At 34.1% G+C, this 15,475-nt stretch overlaps 1 pseudogene; it reads right to left on the bottom strand.

Moving 5' to 3' along the window:
* The window catches only part of LOC149578163 (DNA topoisomerase 2 pseudogene), a 98,176-nt pseudogene that overhangs the window by 49,417 nt on the left and 33,284 nt on the right, over positions 1 to 15,475 (bottom strand).

Genomic DNA, 15,475 nt, shown 5'->3' with positions numbered 1-15,475 from the left:
AAGAGAAGATGATAGCAGAGATTACAAAGACAAAGGAAAGAAGTTAGGCTACATTGTTGGAGAGGGAAGCAGAGATAACTCTGATGAACATCATGATGAAGTGGTGTATGTTGAAACGAAGGATGAATCTAATGAAGATGAGGCAACTGCACTTGTGACTCTTGTGAACAAAAATGATAAATGGATCATTGACATTGGATGCTCACATCACATGACTAGATACAAAAGTAAGTTCATTACCTTAACTTTTTATGAAGGAAATAGTGTAAGATTTGGTAATGATGCACCATGCTTGATAAAAGGAAAAGAGTCTATCAAACTCAAAAACAAGATTTCATGTGACAATGCTTACTATGTTGAAGGATTGAATTATAAATTATTAAGTGTGTCACAACTAAACAATTTGGGATGCAAGGTTGAGTTTTAAAATAAGATTGCCAAGATATATGATACCGATGGGAAGTTGATTGGAAAAGGTGATCAAACTAGAAGTAATCTATTCTATCTAGATATAGAGGATGCCACTTGTCTTGTTGCAAGATTTGATGATGTATGGCTATGGCACAAGAGCTTAAGTCATGTTAATTTTGATAACTTGGTCAGTATGAATAACATGAAGAAAGATAGAGATTTTCCTAAATTGAAGAATCCTGATAATGTAGTATGTAAACAATTTCAGCTAGGCAAAATGACAAAGTCAATCTTTAAGAGTAAATTTTATACCTCTAAAGAAATACTATAAATTGTTCATACTAACTTATGTGGACCAATTGAAATGCAAAGCTACAGAGGAAATAAGTATATTATGCTATTTGTTGATGATTACTCTAAAATGATGATCGTCATCTTTCTAAAATAGAAATATGATGCTTTTTAAATGTTTAAGTGGTACTTAGCAAGAGTTGGGAAAGAAATAGGTAAGAGTTTGAAATTATTGAGATTAGATAGAGGAGGAGAATTCACATCTAATGAGTTTGACATTTTCTGTAATGAAAGAGGAATAAAAAGATAGACATCAGCTCCCAGGACCCCTCCACAAAATGGAATTGTTGAAAGAAGAAATAGGTCTATAATGGACTATGCCAGAACACTTATGATGGAGAAGAATGTTGCTCTAAAATATTGGAGAGAAGTTGTAAGTACTATTGTATATACTTTAGATTGTGTGCAAGTCAAGAAAGGTACTCACTCAACACCTTTTGAACCATGGTATGGATATCCATCCAATATAGAATACTTTAAGGTATTTGCAAGTAAATGTTACATTCTTAAAGATGTTAGGAATGAAAAGCTTGATGTAAAAAGTGAAGAAGGTATATTTCTCAGTTGCTCCACAAGAAGTAAAGCTTACAAGTGTTTAAAAACTAACACTAACAAAATTGTGGAAATTTCAAATGTGAATTTTGATAAATTTATAGAAGTACATGACATTGAACATATGATAGAACTAGAAGAATAAAAATCATTTGTATACTTCTATAAAGGAATTCCTACTGAAGAAAATGTTGCAAATCAAGTTGGAAATCAACAAAAAGTTTTAGTGACTGTCGAGTCACAACCTAAGGATGTTGAGTTGCATTCAGGAACTGAGCTACATTTAGATGTCGAGTTGCAAAATGAAGAAAATGGACATTTTGATTCAAAGGTTAACACACATGAAAGAGATGCAAAGACACCTGACAGAGATGTACACAATGACTCTAAAGCTAATAAAAAAAATGAATTTACAAAAACTAAGCAGAGATTATCTAAATATGTCAAAAGACATCATCCGGCAAATCAAATCATTGGAAACAAAGATGCTAGTCCAATGACAAGAAATAGATTGAGAAGTGAATCATGTTTGTTAAGCATGAAGGAATCTAAGACAGTAAAAGATGCATTAGAAGATGATGACTGGTACAAAGCAATGGAGGAAGAATTTTAGTAGATAGAGAAGAACAAAACATAGAGTCTAGCTCCTAGACCAAAAGATAAGAATGTGATGGGCACCAACTCGGTATTCAAAAACAAGCTAGATGAGAATAGTGAAGCGACAAAAAAAAAACCAAGATTAGTTTGCAAAGGATATGCATAGGAAGAAGGAATTGACTATGGTGATACATTTGCCTCTATTGCAAGAATAGACAAAGTAAGAAATCTACTTGCTTATGCTGCATACAAAGGTTTCAAAGTTTATCAAATGGATGTTAAATCTGTATTTTTGAATGGCAGACTAGAAGAGAAAGTTTACATAGAAAAACCTAAAGGATTTTTTGATGCTAACATTAAGAACATGCTATGTAGACTACACAAAGCTCTATATGGTTTGAAACAAGAACCAAGAGCATGGTATGAAAGACTTCATACTTATATTGTGAAGATTGGGTTTCAAAGGACTAATGATAATAGCAATCTATACATGAAGATAGAAAAAGACAAAGGTATTTTGTTATCTAAAATATTTGTTGATGATTTCATATTTGGAGGACAAGATGCTTTATGTAAGAACTTTGCAAATTAGATGAAGCAAGAATTTGAAATGTCTATGTTTGGAGAGATCAAATTCTTTTTGGGATTACAAGTATACTAGATGAAGTATGGTATATATATCACTAATTCAAAGTACATCAAAGAGGTACTAAAAACTTTTGAACTAGAGGATTCTAGACTAGTAAGTACACCTATGGTGATAGGACTTAAGCTATTAAAGAATGATGATTTAGCTAAGGTGAATCAAACATTATATAGATTCATGATTGAAAAATTGCAATATGTAGCACATAGCAGACCTAATATTTCATTGTCTATAGGGATAGTTGCAAGATTCTTTTCTAATACCAAGGAGAATCACTTGATGGTTGTGTAGAGAATAATGAGATATCTGAAAGGAACATAAGAGTCTGGTTTATACTATAAGAAGAATGAAAAGTTTGAACTAAGAACCTACACTGATATTGATTGGGCTAGAAATATTGATGACAAAAAGAGCACCAGTGGAGGAGCATTCTTCTTAGGAAAAAGACTAGTTACCTGGACTAGTAAGAAACAAATTTGTACTTCCCAATCTATTGTTGAAGCAGAATATGTTGTTGTTGCTATCAACTGTACAAACATTGTATGGATCAAATAGTTACTTAAGGGAATGAAGGAAGAAATTAAGGAACTAGTGATACTTTATTGTGATAATACAAGTACTATCAATATATCAAAGAATCCAATAATGCATATAAAGACAAAGCACATTGCAATCAAGTATCATTATGTAAGAGATTTGGTTCAAGATAAAGAGGTGAAGATGGAATATGTTAACACAAAGGAGAAAATTGTTGATATCTTTATAAAAGCATTACCTAAGGATGCTTATGAGTATATAAGAGGTAAACTATGGGTGATACCCCTATCAAAGGCTATCTAAGAGATAGAGGGAGTGCCCTACATCAAACAAGCTAATGTTCATATAATACAAATTGATGCAGTGGATCTTACTTTAGGAACTGCCGAGAGTAATCATAGAGCTAAAACTTCAAATTAGTCACAAGCAAGGTGACAGAGAGAAATTGAAGAACCTGCAAAAGCTTATATCTACATATATTAAAGATGCCAAGTATTTGGTATATGTCTTTGGCATTGTTTTCAAAGAGGGAGAAATAGAAAAAACTGATCAAAAGTTAAGAAGGAGAAATGAGTAAGATATAAGAAATTGATCAGAGAAGGAGAAAGCAATTAGAGAAAGAATCAGACCAAAGAGGGAGATCAAAACAAAGAGGGAGAATTGATCAGTAAATCAAATAGATCATTAGAGGGAGATATTCTACTAATCAATTTAGTATATAAGAAAGATAAAAGAAGGAACTCAGAGGGCGTTATAAGAAAGAGTTTTTTAACCCAGTCAAAAGATGAAGGTTGCTAATAGAGGGAGAAATTTCAATACAAGTTCTTTCTTTGGTATTTCCTTATTGTCTTAACCTAGTTAGTTTGGTTGAACAAGATGTTCATCATTTGATTGACTTGGTTGATCAGTTTGGTTTGCCATCAATACCAAAGAGGGAGATTGTTGAAATCTAATTGAAAATATCATTGATTAGAAAGATTGTTATGAGGGAGATTTTTATGTGTTTCAATCATTGGTTTTTCACTAATGTCAAACCTACTATTTTTCGGTAAGACAATTGCTTAAAAATTCAAGTACTATCACATAGTTGATTGATGAGGAGGATTTGATCAACACGATGTAACAAAAGCACCTAGAGGAAAGGTTGAGTTATGATTATGTAATGAAGTACAAGGATTAGTTAAGACAGTGATGACATGATGTATTGATGATCTACTTAAGGTTACAAATGTTAGCTACACTAAGAAAGTTTAGAAGAACAAGTTAAACAAAGTTTATCTGCCAAGCTTGATCGAGTGGATAGTAGGTGCAGAGAAAAGTTAGTGCAAGCCAAGAAAAAAGTCAATTGGAGCCAAGTGAAAGAAAATTCTAGTGGATGTTGAGCAAGACAATTGATACTCAAATAAGTTTAGTTAGTGCCAAGTATTAGTAAACTTTAGCTGATGCTGAGTGATTTCATAGTTGATGTCGAGCAACATAGTATGTGTTGAGCATTAGAAGATTGATAATGTTGATATGATGCATTATGACAAAGATCATAGATTTTCCAAATATAAGTCGACAAGTTCTTTTTCTTGAAACTTGTGAACAAGGAGGAAGATAAGATTGATGAGCTAGTGGCAAAGAATTTGATGTAAACCATTTTTTAGGTAAATTCAAATGGATTCTAGGAAGAATTTTCTAGAAGAGATACAAGATATGGGATAGATACATTGTATCCTACCTAATCCATCCAAAACCCTAAGGTGGATGATGGAAAATGGAAAAGTATCTTAATTTCCTATTTATAGGAATGTCTAGTCATGAAGTAAGGTTGTCATGTGAGAACCCAAGGAGGAGATGGAATTAAGGGTTTTGCTTCATCAAGTGACCAAGAGAAGAATCTTCATGGCATGCTAATCAAGAAGGCTTAAGGAGATTTATGCTTGAAGAGTGAACAAGCTATTGGAACTACAAAGTGTAAAGGCCAACCAGAATGGAGGACTGAATAGATATTTGTAATCTGTAAGAGAAGTTGTAAGTTGTGTTAGATCAAAGCTCTATTGTTACTCTCTAACAATTATATAAGTCTAGGGTAAATCCTTTTGATTAAGGTTGACCTAATAGTCATTAGTAAATCCTTTAACAGGGATGTATTCCAAGTGAATGGCCTAAAGTCCTCTAACAAGACTCACTTTTAACAAGGTGATTGAAATCCCTTAATCGGGTCACATTTAATAATGTGTACTGTAACCTTTATTAAGGTTGGCCTTTTATAAGGCATCACTTCAGAAGAGTGAAAAAGGAGTTGCATGTTACTGGTCATTTTTCCCAAATTGGCTTTCCATGTTAAATCATTATGTCAAGTGTGTTGATGAATGTGTTTTCTTTCGTACTTTACATATCTACAATTTGATTACACAGTAACCTGCAAGTTTTAAGTATTTGCATATTCATTTGTATGCATGCATGAAAATGAATCTTTTATGGGTTCACTAAGCTAAGAAAAGTTTTATTTGTACATCTGGACCTTGGATAATTGATTCATCTCCCCTCTCATTTGTTCTAAAGAATTCCAATAGAGGAGATGTAGGACCATCCTTCTCAAAAGCCACATAGTGGAGAGGCTCATACATAGACCTGGGATGCTGTAAGGAGATCCAAAGATTGAGTGAGGATAATATAGTGATAGCTAGGTGAGATGCAGATTTAGCTCGTAGTTCAAGACATGCAATTAGTGGAGTAAGACTGAGAGATCAGTGAGCTTTGTGATCAGTTAGGGCAGCAGTGAGATGAGGCTCAATTATAGTATGCTAGGGTAGAATACTATTATGTTTCATATGTTAGAGTAGTGCCTAGTGTGGTAGAGCAAGTGCCTAGATTTTTTGAGTATGCTAGAGCATCAAAGGTGTTCATCCTCTAGCTAGAGCCGATGCTCCTCCTCCTCTACCTGGAGATGAAGGGAAAGGATGTAGCTAGTTTACTCTCTTCTATCTAATATTTTTGAGCATGTATATTGGATGTAGCACATATTTTGTTGTATCAATGTATATTTTGACTCCTTTGGATATGTGTGTGTGTGTGTGTGTGATATTTTAACTTGAGTACCTTTGCATGTGTCACTCTTTCTCTTATACGTGTTCATACATGAGATGTTAGTTATATGATTGTGATGAATGAAAATTAATATGATGTATGAATGTAGTGTACATGAGATTATGGATTTATGAGTAATGAGATATGACAAAATAAATATGAAATATAAAATGTAAATTGTAAGAATTTGGCTTAGACCAAAATTCACCCAAGAACTAAAGAACTCAACACAAGCACACAATAGATCAATAAGATAGAGTATGATCAGAATGATGATATTCATTCAATATTCTAGCTTGAGAGTACACTAGGAGTGCATGTATATAAAGGCCTCTCAAGAAGCACCTAGAATGTCTCTAGAAACAACTAGGAGATAAGACAACTAAGCACCTTATCCAACATTCTCGATGAATGGATAAGAATGACAAAGTGTCATATGTGTGTAGAAGATTCTTGTGTTGTACACAACATGTGCTTAAAAGAGGTGTGGACCCCTATGATGTCATCATGAAAACTCACAAGAGTGCACATACTCCTAGCTGACTAATAAATAAGTATTAATATAATGCATTAACCTAAGAAAACTTAAGTAAGTGTAATAAGTAAATACTTATTTACACCAATACCCCCCCTTAAGTGCAACTTAGGGGAATGCCCTTAAGCTTACAAAATATAGGATGCTATGTAGAATGGGTCCTAGCTACTAGGCCATGTTAGGTACCCATGTACATAATGATATGCAATCTCCCATAAAGCGAGGAAAGAGGGAAATCCTCATGGGAAAAACCCTCTGCCAAAAAGAGAGATGAATAGGGATGCATGGATGGATGGAATAATCAAGATCCCCCCATTACAACATACATCTAGTATATACATAAGAGAATGATGAGAAGAGGAAGAGAGATAAGATAGGCTCCCCCCGTCCAAACCAAAGAAGAATGTCGAATAGTGACTGCTCTGATGAAGAAGTTGATCCAAGACTAAAAAATGGTGTTCCTCCCCTTAGGAAGAAACAATGCCAAGGGTACAAATCAGATGCTTCTGCTATGTGTGGAAAGAATCCCATGGCTAAGTGATGTCTCTAAAACTTTCTCATCTAGTTGAAGAACCTATCCTAAAGAACTATTTGTCTCTGCAAGTGATGAAGAACCTTGCTGCAACTGTTGGTCATAAGTATCCACAATCACTTCAACCTATGACAATCGATCATGTAGAGAATGAACAAGAGATTCAGATGGATCCCTCGTGACAACTAAAGAAGGTGATTTTGTATCAAGAAGAAGAAGAAAATAATTAATACTATCCCCCAAATCTATCATTAAACTTGTATTTGGAAGACTGGATGTACCCTACTATGTTGGACCTATCACTATGGCTATGTATGCATGCAAACTAAACTGATAAAGTGACCTCTCGCTGCAACTATTGATAGAATCCCATGTATCTAAATCTATTGAAGCACTATCGCTGGAATCACTATCAGTTTCCACACTATATGATGTCCAAAGAGGAATAGAGGACAAGCTGGGAGAACTTTCCTAAAAGTCAACATCCTTCTCCACAAAAATTTAATGTGTCTCTAGATCTAGAAGTCTATATGCCTTCACATTTTCTTCATAACCAATGAAGGTACAAGTCCAAGATGATTGTGCCTTGCATCCCTTGGAAGATCTGTTTGCCCATGCAGGACAACCGAAGACTCTAAAGTGTGTCACGATAGGTTTTCTTTCGCACCATGCCTCAAAAGGAGTTTTTCCACCTAAGGCTAGATGAGGAGAACAATTAAGAATGTGAGTGTCAGTAGAGATTGCTTCAACTTCTAATGATGGATCAAGAGACTTGGCATGAATCATGCAACTATCCATAGACTTAAAAGTTTAGATCCTCAAAGCTACAAAATCTGTCTTATGCGAACTAATTTTTGGCAAAGTTTGAAGATCAATTCCCTCATGTCTACAAAAGTCCTTAAGTCTTCTATTCACATACATGCTTCCATTTTCCATGTGAAGAACTTTCATGGCCTTTATAGATTTATGTTCTACATGAGTCTTGAAGTCTAGAAACTTGTCCAACACTCCATTCTTACTATGCAAAAAGTAGACCCAAGTGAACCTTAAAAAGTCATCAACAAAGGTAAGTATGTAGAAACCCTTGCTGAATGCAAAAGGACCTGCTAATACCATGTGAACCATCTGTAGAAAACCTATTACTCTAGAAGACTTCCCTCTCTGTAACATCCCCTCTAGATGCATATCCACTAAATCTATTAAACATTCACCCTTAGAAAAGTTGATTTTAGGTAGATCTTTGACCATTCTGTATGTGCAAAGTTGTTGCAGGTAGTGATAGTCAAGATGACCATACCACTCATGCCATAATTGCATTTTTGAATTGGATTTTGATAACAAGGCCTTTGAAGGAGACTTGGGCACAAAATGACAGAAAGCATATAACCTTTTGTTATGATTCACTTTCCCCACTACAACCAAGAAATCATCTTTAAGACCGTGCACTTTTACTAAGTTTGGAAGGAACTCAATTGTATGTCCATCTCTGAGGTGAGTGATTTGGTAGATTGATAGGGGATTTGAACTAAGGTTTGGAACATAGAGTACATTTTGAAACTCTCCATTTTCCATTTCCATGTTTCCTTTTCCTTCAACTTCCATTTTACTATCATTTCCCATGAAGATGTGTAGTACCTTTGAGTGCTTCATTGAAGACAAATCCTCCTTTGAAGAACCCATGTGATACGAGGCACCTGAGTCAAATATCCATTCCATTGAAGAGTTTTCATTTTCCATGAATGCTTGCCCTTTTCCCTTCGAATGTAAAGAAGACCCTTTGTCCTTATAGGCATTAAGAAATGAAACATTATGTTTCTTCATCATATTGGTTAATTCATCAATCTTTTTGAGATAACACTCATGCTCTTCATGACCTGATTTTCTTGTAATAAGCACACTTCCTCTTCTCCTTATTTTTGTCCCCCTTCTTGTTAGAATTTGAGGACTTTCCTTATTGATTGGATTGAGGTGTTGTCTTTTCTGCATCCTTTGATTTTTTCCTCCACTTCTTCTTACCCTTTCTTTTATTCGAAGATTGTCTGGCTAAATTTTGAGAACCCTCATTATCCACCAATGCTTTAGACTGAGGTGATTTGAGAATCCCCATTGATTTCAACTTATTTTCTTCATCATCCAATAGTTTAGCATATTCATCAAAAGTAATTTTCTTGTAGAAAAACCCTAAGGTAGTCTTTTAGGTCTTAAAAGAAGATACAAATGTGGAATACTCTAATGGCAGCTTGTTATGGATGAGATAGATCAATCTGTCATCTTTGATAGAACTTCCACAATCAGCAAGCTTTGTCCTTAGTTCATGCACCTTCATGATGAAATCCTATATGGAGTCATATGACTTAGGATCTAAAGAGACAAGCTCATCTTCAATTTTGAACACATCCTCTTCATACACTTTACCATTAAGGTTTTTGAGGGTATCCCAAGCTTCCTTGGATGTAGAACACTTTTTGATTTGATACATGATCTTATCATCTACCCCCAAACATATATCACCTGGAACTTTTTTGTCAATTGCTACCCAAGAAAAAATATCACTCTCTAAAACTTTATCAACTATTGGTTTAGGAAGAGTATCATCTACATATTGTGAAACTCCATTATGCATTAAGTGATACCACAATTTGATTGACCACGAAGCATATTTATGAGGACTTAATTTAGGATACTTAAAGTTACCCATAATGTAGAAAATAAAATAAAAGTGCAGAAAAGAGAGAACACAACACCAAGAACACCCCCCCTTTTCACTAAATCAAGAAACCCCCCCCAAAATAGATGCTTGGGGCACTTTATCAGTAGTGCGATTACAATGGGCCACTTGCCAATTTTTTCCTTTGTGGACTTCTAATTTTGCTTGTTACAACTTCTAAATTAAGTACAAATCTAGAAATTTACAATGTGCTACAATTCTAAAACATTACAAAGCAAAGAAAGGCCTTATTGCTGAAAGTGACACTTTTTTCCACACAACCCTACAACCAAGAGATAAAACAACTAAGCACCTTATCCAAAATTATAGATGAATGGATAAGAATGACAAAGTGTCATATGTGTGTAGAAGATTCTTGTGTTGTAGACAAAATGTGCTTAAAAGAGGTGCAGACCCCTGTGATGTCATTATGATAACTCACAAGAGTGCACATACTCCTAGGTGACTAATAAATAAATATTAATATAATGCATTAACTTAAGTAAACTTAAGTAAGTGTAATAAGTAAATATTTATTTACACCAACATAAATGAACTAACATCTCATGTAGGTTTCAAATTTTTTCTTAATGACAGATATTCCATCAAATTTAAAAGGACTAACCAAGGATCAAAATTCTTGTGTAGTCAAGAAGAAACATGATACATTGAAGAAACCAATGACCTCTCATATCGAAAGATACAAATAAAGTGGTAATTAAAATATACTCTTATGCAAGTGGAGTATGAAATGCAACCCTATGCTAGATGTATCCCTAGGTTTGTTTACTAAACTCATAAATTATCATCACTGAGTCTTTATCTAGACCCACAAATGTCATACAATTCACACTGACATTACAATCATGAGAATATGAATATGACATGTGTCTTAGTTTTATCAGGATTAAATGTAAGCATTAGGCACAAGAAGCCAGAATGACTAGAACATTTATCCCTTTTAATGTAACAAGAAAACATAAGCATCAGAGAATAAACACTAGGATGACCAAAATGTTTCTTGTGTGAAAACACACTAGACACACAAGAGATCCTCCTTATGCTAAGTATTTAGTAAAGATTATGTCTGCAATGACTCTTACATTTGTAACCTGAGATAGAAATGCAATAAGTATACTCATAGTAACCCATACATTCACTTAGCAGGATGAGTATTAGTATTATACTATAGCATAAAGAGTTCACTGAAAAAGTCAAGGAGAAGTACCAACCTTTCTAACATATCCATATAAAATGAGTCAAGGTACACACGCCCATCCAATATGAGAGAGAGGCTCTTATAGTGGACACCCCTTTTATATGTATGCTTCAAATCATTGAAACTAAACCAGCAAGAAGAAAGCAAAGAAAAGATCATGCCCCCAGACCTTGCTTCTCTAGTCAAAAGAGATATCCTTGAGTTTCTCAAAGGGAAATGATAAAATAGAAGCAAAACAAAACAAAAAATATCTCAACATATCTCAAACAATGTCAACATTTCCATTTTAGTGTTAGTGCTATAGGATTGATGTCAAGGGTCAATGTTCAAAACATGTGTAATAAATTTCTTCAATAGCAGGAAAATAGTAGAAAGACTCAGTTAGGACAACTGGTGATTGACGTTAGAGAGAAATTGTCATTGAGGAGAATATTAGTAGGAAACTAAGCAATAGTAGACAGACACAGCTAGAACAACTAGTGACTAATGTGAAAGAGATCTTCTTTGAGAGGAATCCCAATAGTAAAGTAAGTGATAGTAGAAAGATTTAGTTAGAACAATTGGTGACTAATGTAAAAGAGATTTTATTTGAGAAGAATCTTAATAGTAAAGTAAGCGACAGTAGATGAATGCAGTTAGAACAGCTAATGACTAATGTGAAAGAGATCTTAATTGAGAGGAATCTCAATAGTAAAGTAAACAACAGCAGATAGATGTAGTTGGAACAACTGGTAACTGATGTGAAAGAGATCTTCTATGAGACATTAGGGTGTTGCCCTTGAGACTATGACTAGATTCAATCAATGGATGCCTGAGCAAAAGTAGCAAACTAAAGCAATAAAGAGCCTATACAAGAGCTTGAATATGCACTATAAGAGGTAGCATTTTGAAACAAGAGGCACCTATTTACTAGGTTTTCACATTCTTGGTAGAGATTCTATTTTTGTTACCACGATGCCATTTTCTAGGTTTTCATCAATGGCACTTTTCTAGTTTTTTCAATTTTTGACTTTTTTCAATTTTTTTGGTATTACCAAGGTGCCTATTGCTAGGTTTTCACCAAGATAATAGATTTTTTTATCACTTTTAAGTATGTACAAAGATCTTTGGAAGAATGTTAGTTGTAGAATCACTTCAAATAAAGGGTGTTGATTAGCTCTTTGAGCAATTCTCTCTCAATTGTTCAAAGTTGATAAGCACCAGATCTAAACAGTGTACTAACTATGTATGGACCAAGCCAGTTAGGTTCAAACTTCCCTTTCTATATCATTTGTTGTTAATTCTTAGAATTTTCAATTAGGATGAGGTCACCCACTTGGGAGTCATATGGTTTGACTTTTTTGTTGTAGCTTTTAGACATTTACTTTTTATAAGCTCGAAGATGATTATACACCACTTGCCAAAGTATATCGAGCAATTCTAGCTCTTAAAGCTGAGATAATTTGTAATCATCATCATTAATGAGGCCTTTTAGAGATATTCTCAAAGTAGGAACCTTTACCTCAATAGGAAGCATATCATCTGCTCCATATACCAAAGCAAAGGGTGTTGTTCTCATTGGAGTTTCTATGCTTGTTCTATAAGCCCATAAAGTTGGATTGATCTAAAGGTGCCAATCCCTTCTATATTTTATGATTGTGTGATGAAATATCTTAAGGATATCCTTGTTGGATGTTTCTACTTGTCGATTACCTTGGGGATAATAAATAGAAAACCAATGTTTCTTGATCTTAAACTTTGAGCACAACTCTTTGATTTCCTTATTTTAAAATTGTCCCCCATTCTTAGTAATGATGGAGGATGTACCTACATATTATATAATTAAGAATGAAAAAGTCTATAATTTTTCCATTAGCCTTAGAAAGAGGGACTACTTTGACCCATTTTTTGAAGTATTCTATAGCTATGATAATGAAATTGTGTCCATTTGAAAAAGAGGGATGAATTCGACCTACTATATCAAAGGCCCATTGTTGAAATGGCCAAAGCATGATAAATGGAATTAGCTCCCTAGATAGAGCATGAATTAGATTTCCATGGATTTGGTATTGTTTGTAGGACTTGGCATATTTAATTTCTTCTTGCTCCAAATCTAGCCAATAGTAACCAGCTCTAATAAGTTTATGAGCTAGTGCCAATCCATTCGAGTGAGATCCGCAAATGACTTTGTATGCATTGACGAATGTGAATTTCAACTCATTGGGTTCTAGAAACCTAAGAAGTGTACTATTAAGACCTTTCCTAAACAAGTCATCAAAAATTATGACATACTATGATGCACTATGGATTAGGTGACATTTTCCATTATGGGTTAGATTGTCTAGAACTATTTGGTTACGTAGGTAAGAATAGATATGTTGGTAGTGGGATGAATCATGTCCTATGATAGAATAGATCATCTGGGATTTAGGAAAATTATAATAAGGGTAGGGTAACATCTCCACTAGGAATTTGTGTCAAAAATCATTTTCAGTCATCTATAGTATGGAAGTGAGAGTAGCCATTGCATCGGCCACCTTCTCATTTATAGTATGGAAAGTGACATGTCCAAAGTATTTTCTTAAATCATGAGCCATTCTTTTGTAAGGTAGCAACTTCTCATCCTTTTTCTAATAAACATCATTGACCTAATTGATTACTAGTTGTGAATCACCAAATATATTCAATTCATCTACTCTCAATTCAACTACAATATTCATGCCACTGATTAAAGCTTCATATTCTACGATATTATTTGTACAAGGAAATAGAATCTTGTACACCTTAGGCAATGAATATTTATGTGGTGTTATGAATAAGATCCCACCATTGGATCCTTTTTGTTGGAAGGAACCGTCAAAGAATGTCACCCATGTTTGATGTGTTAGCATTAAAATAGATTCATTGGGGAATTCAATATTCAGTGGTAGAAGACTTTTCATTGGTGCTTCTGCTAATTGATCAAAAATTTCCTATCCTTTGATAGCCTTTTTTTCAACATATGCAATATAAAACTCACTTAGTATCATGACCTATTTAGCTAATCAACCTGTCAGAGTTTCTTTGCTAAGTAAATACTTCAATGGATCAATTTTTGCAACCAATCGTGTCGCATGAACAAGCATGTAGTGTCATAATTTTTGGGAAGTGAAGAAAATCGCCAAGAAAGATTTTTCAATAATGTTATAGTTTATTTCATAAGAAATCAATGTGCAACTAAGATAGTAGATAGCTCATTCCTTGTTTTTATTATCCTATTGAGCTAGAAAGATACTGAGAGATGACACTATTGCAGAGATATACAAAACAAGAGGCTTCCCATAAATAGGATGCATTGGGATTGATGGATTGGAAAGATATTATTTTATCTGCATTAAACTCTAATCACAATCTTTGTTCCAATCATATTTTACACCTTTACGAAAAGTTTTAGTAAAAGGTTGTGGCGTATCCACCAACTGTATGATGAGTCTATGAATGGATTGTCTTCCTTGTAACCCCCTCATTTGACTAATGTTACAAGATGGAGACATTTCTATTATTGCTTGAACCTTTTTTGGGTCCACCTTGATTCTTTTTGTAGATATAATATAGCTAAGTAACTTCCCTAATGTGACACCAAATGCACATTTCTTAGGATTTAACCTGGGATAAAAAAATTTGATACGATCTAGGATTGGTCCCAAATCTTAAAGATGAGTGTTGCATTGTGTACTCTTGACCAAGGTGTCATCCACATAGTTGTCCATAATTTTATGCATCATGTCATGGAATATTTTTGTAACTATTCTTTGATATGTGGCACCAGCATTTTTTAGACCAAATGGCATCACATTTCAACAGAAGGTATTGCATGCAGAAGTGAAAGCGGTTTTTTCTTGATCTTCTGGTGTAATTTTAATTTGACTATAACCAAAAAAGCCTTCCATTAGTGAGTATATTTCATATCCTATTTTCATGTCCACTATCATATTAATATTGCATAGTGGAAAGTCGTCCTTTGGACATGTTATGTTTAGATCTCAAAAATATGTCCAAACTCATAGAGACTTATTAGGTTTGGAGACTAGAAAAATGTTTGAGATCCATTCAACATAATCAATAGCATGGATGAAACCATCTTTTCAAAAAAAAATTGTAGTTCAACTTTAACAAGTAGTGTCATATGAGGATGCATCTTCCTGAGCTTTTTTTTGACAGGTTTTACTCTTGGTGCAATAGATCAATGTTACATTATGCGGTCAAGATCTAAGCCTAGCTTATATGAGTAAGTCCATGCAAAATTAATCTTTTTTTCTTGGAAGAAGGAAAAAAATTCCTCTTTTTCTTCTACA

Source organism: Cupressus sempervirens, chromosome 1 (genome assembly GCF_028749045.1).
Source record: "Cupressus sempervirens isolate cs-2001-9-10 chromosome 1, ASM2874904v1, whole genome shotgun sequence".
Taxonomy (NCBI): domain Eukaryota; kingdom Viridiplantae; phylum Streptophyta; class Pinopsida; order Cupressales; family Cupressaceae; genus Cupressus; species Cupressus sempervirens.
Note: the sequence above shows the minus strand (reverse complement) of the source record. Positions and strands in the feature narration are given on the sequence as shown.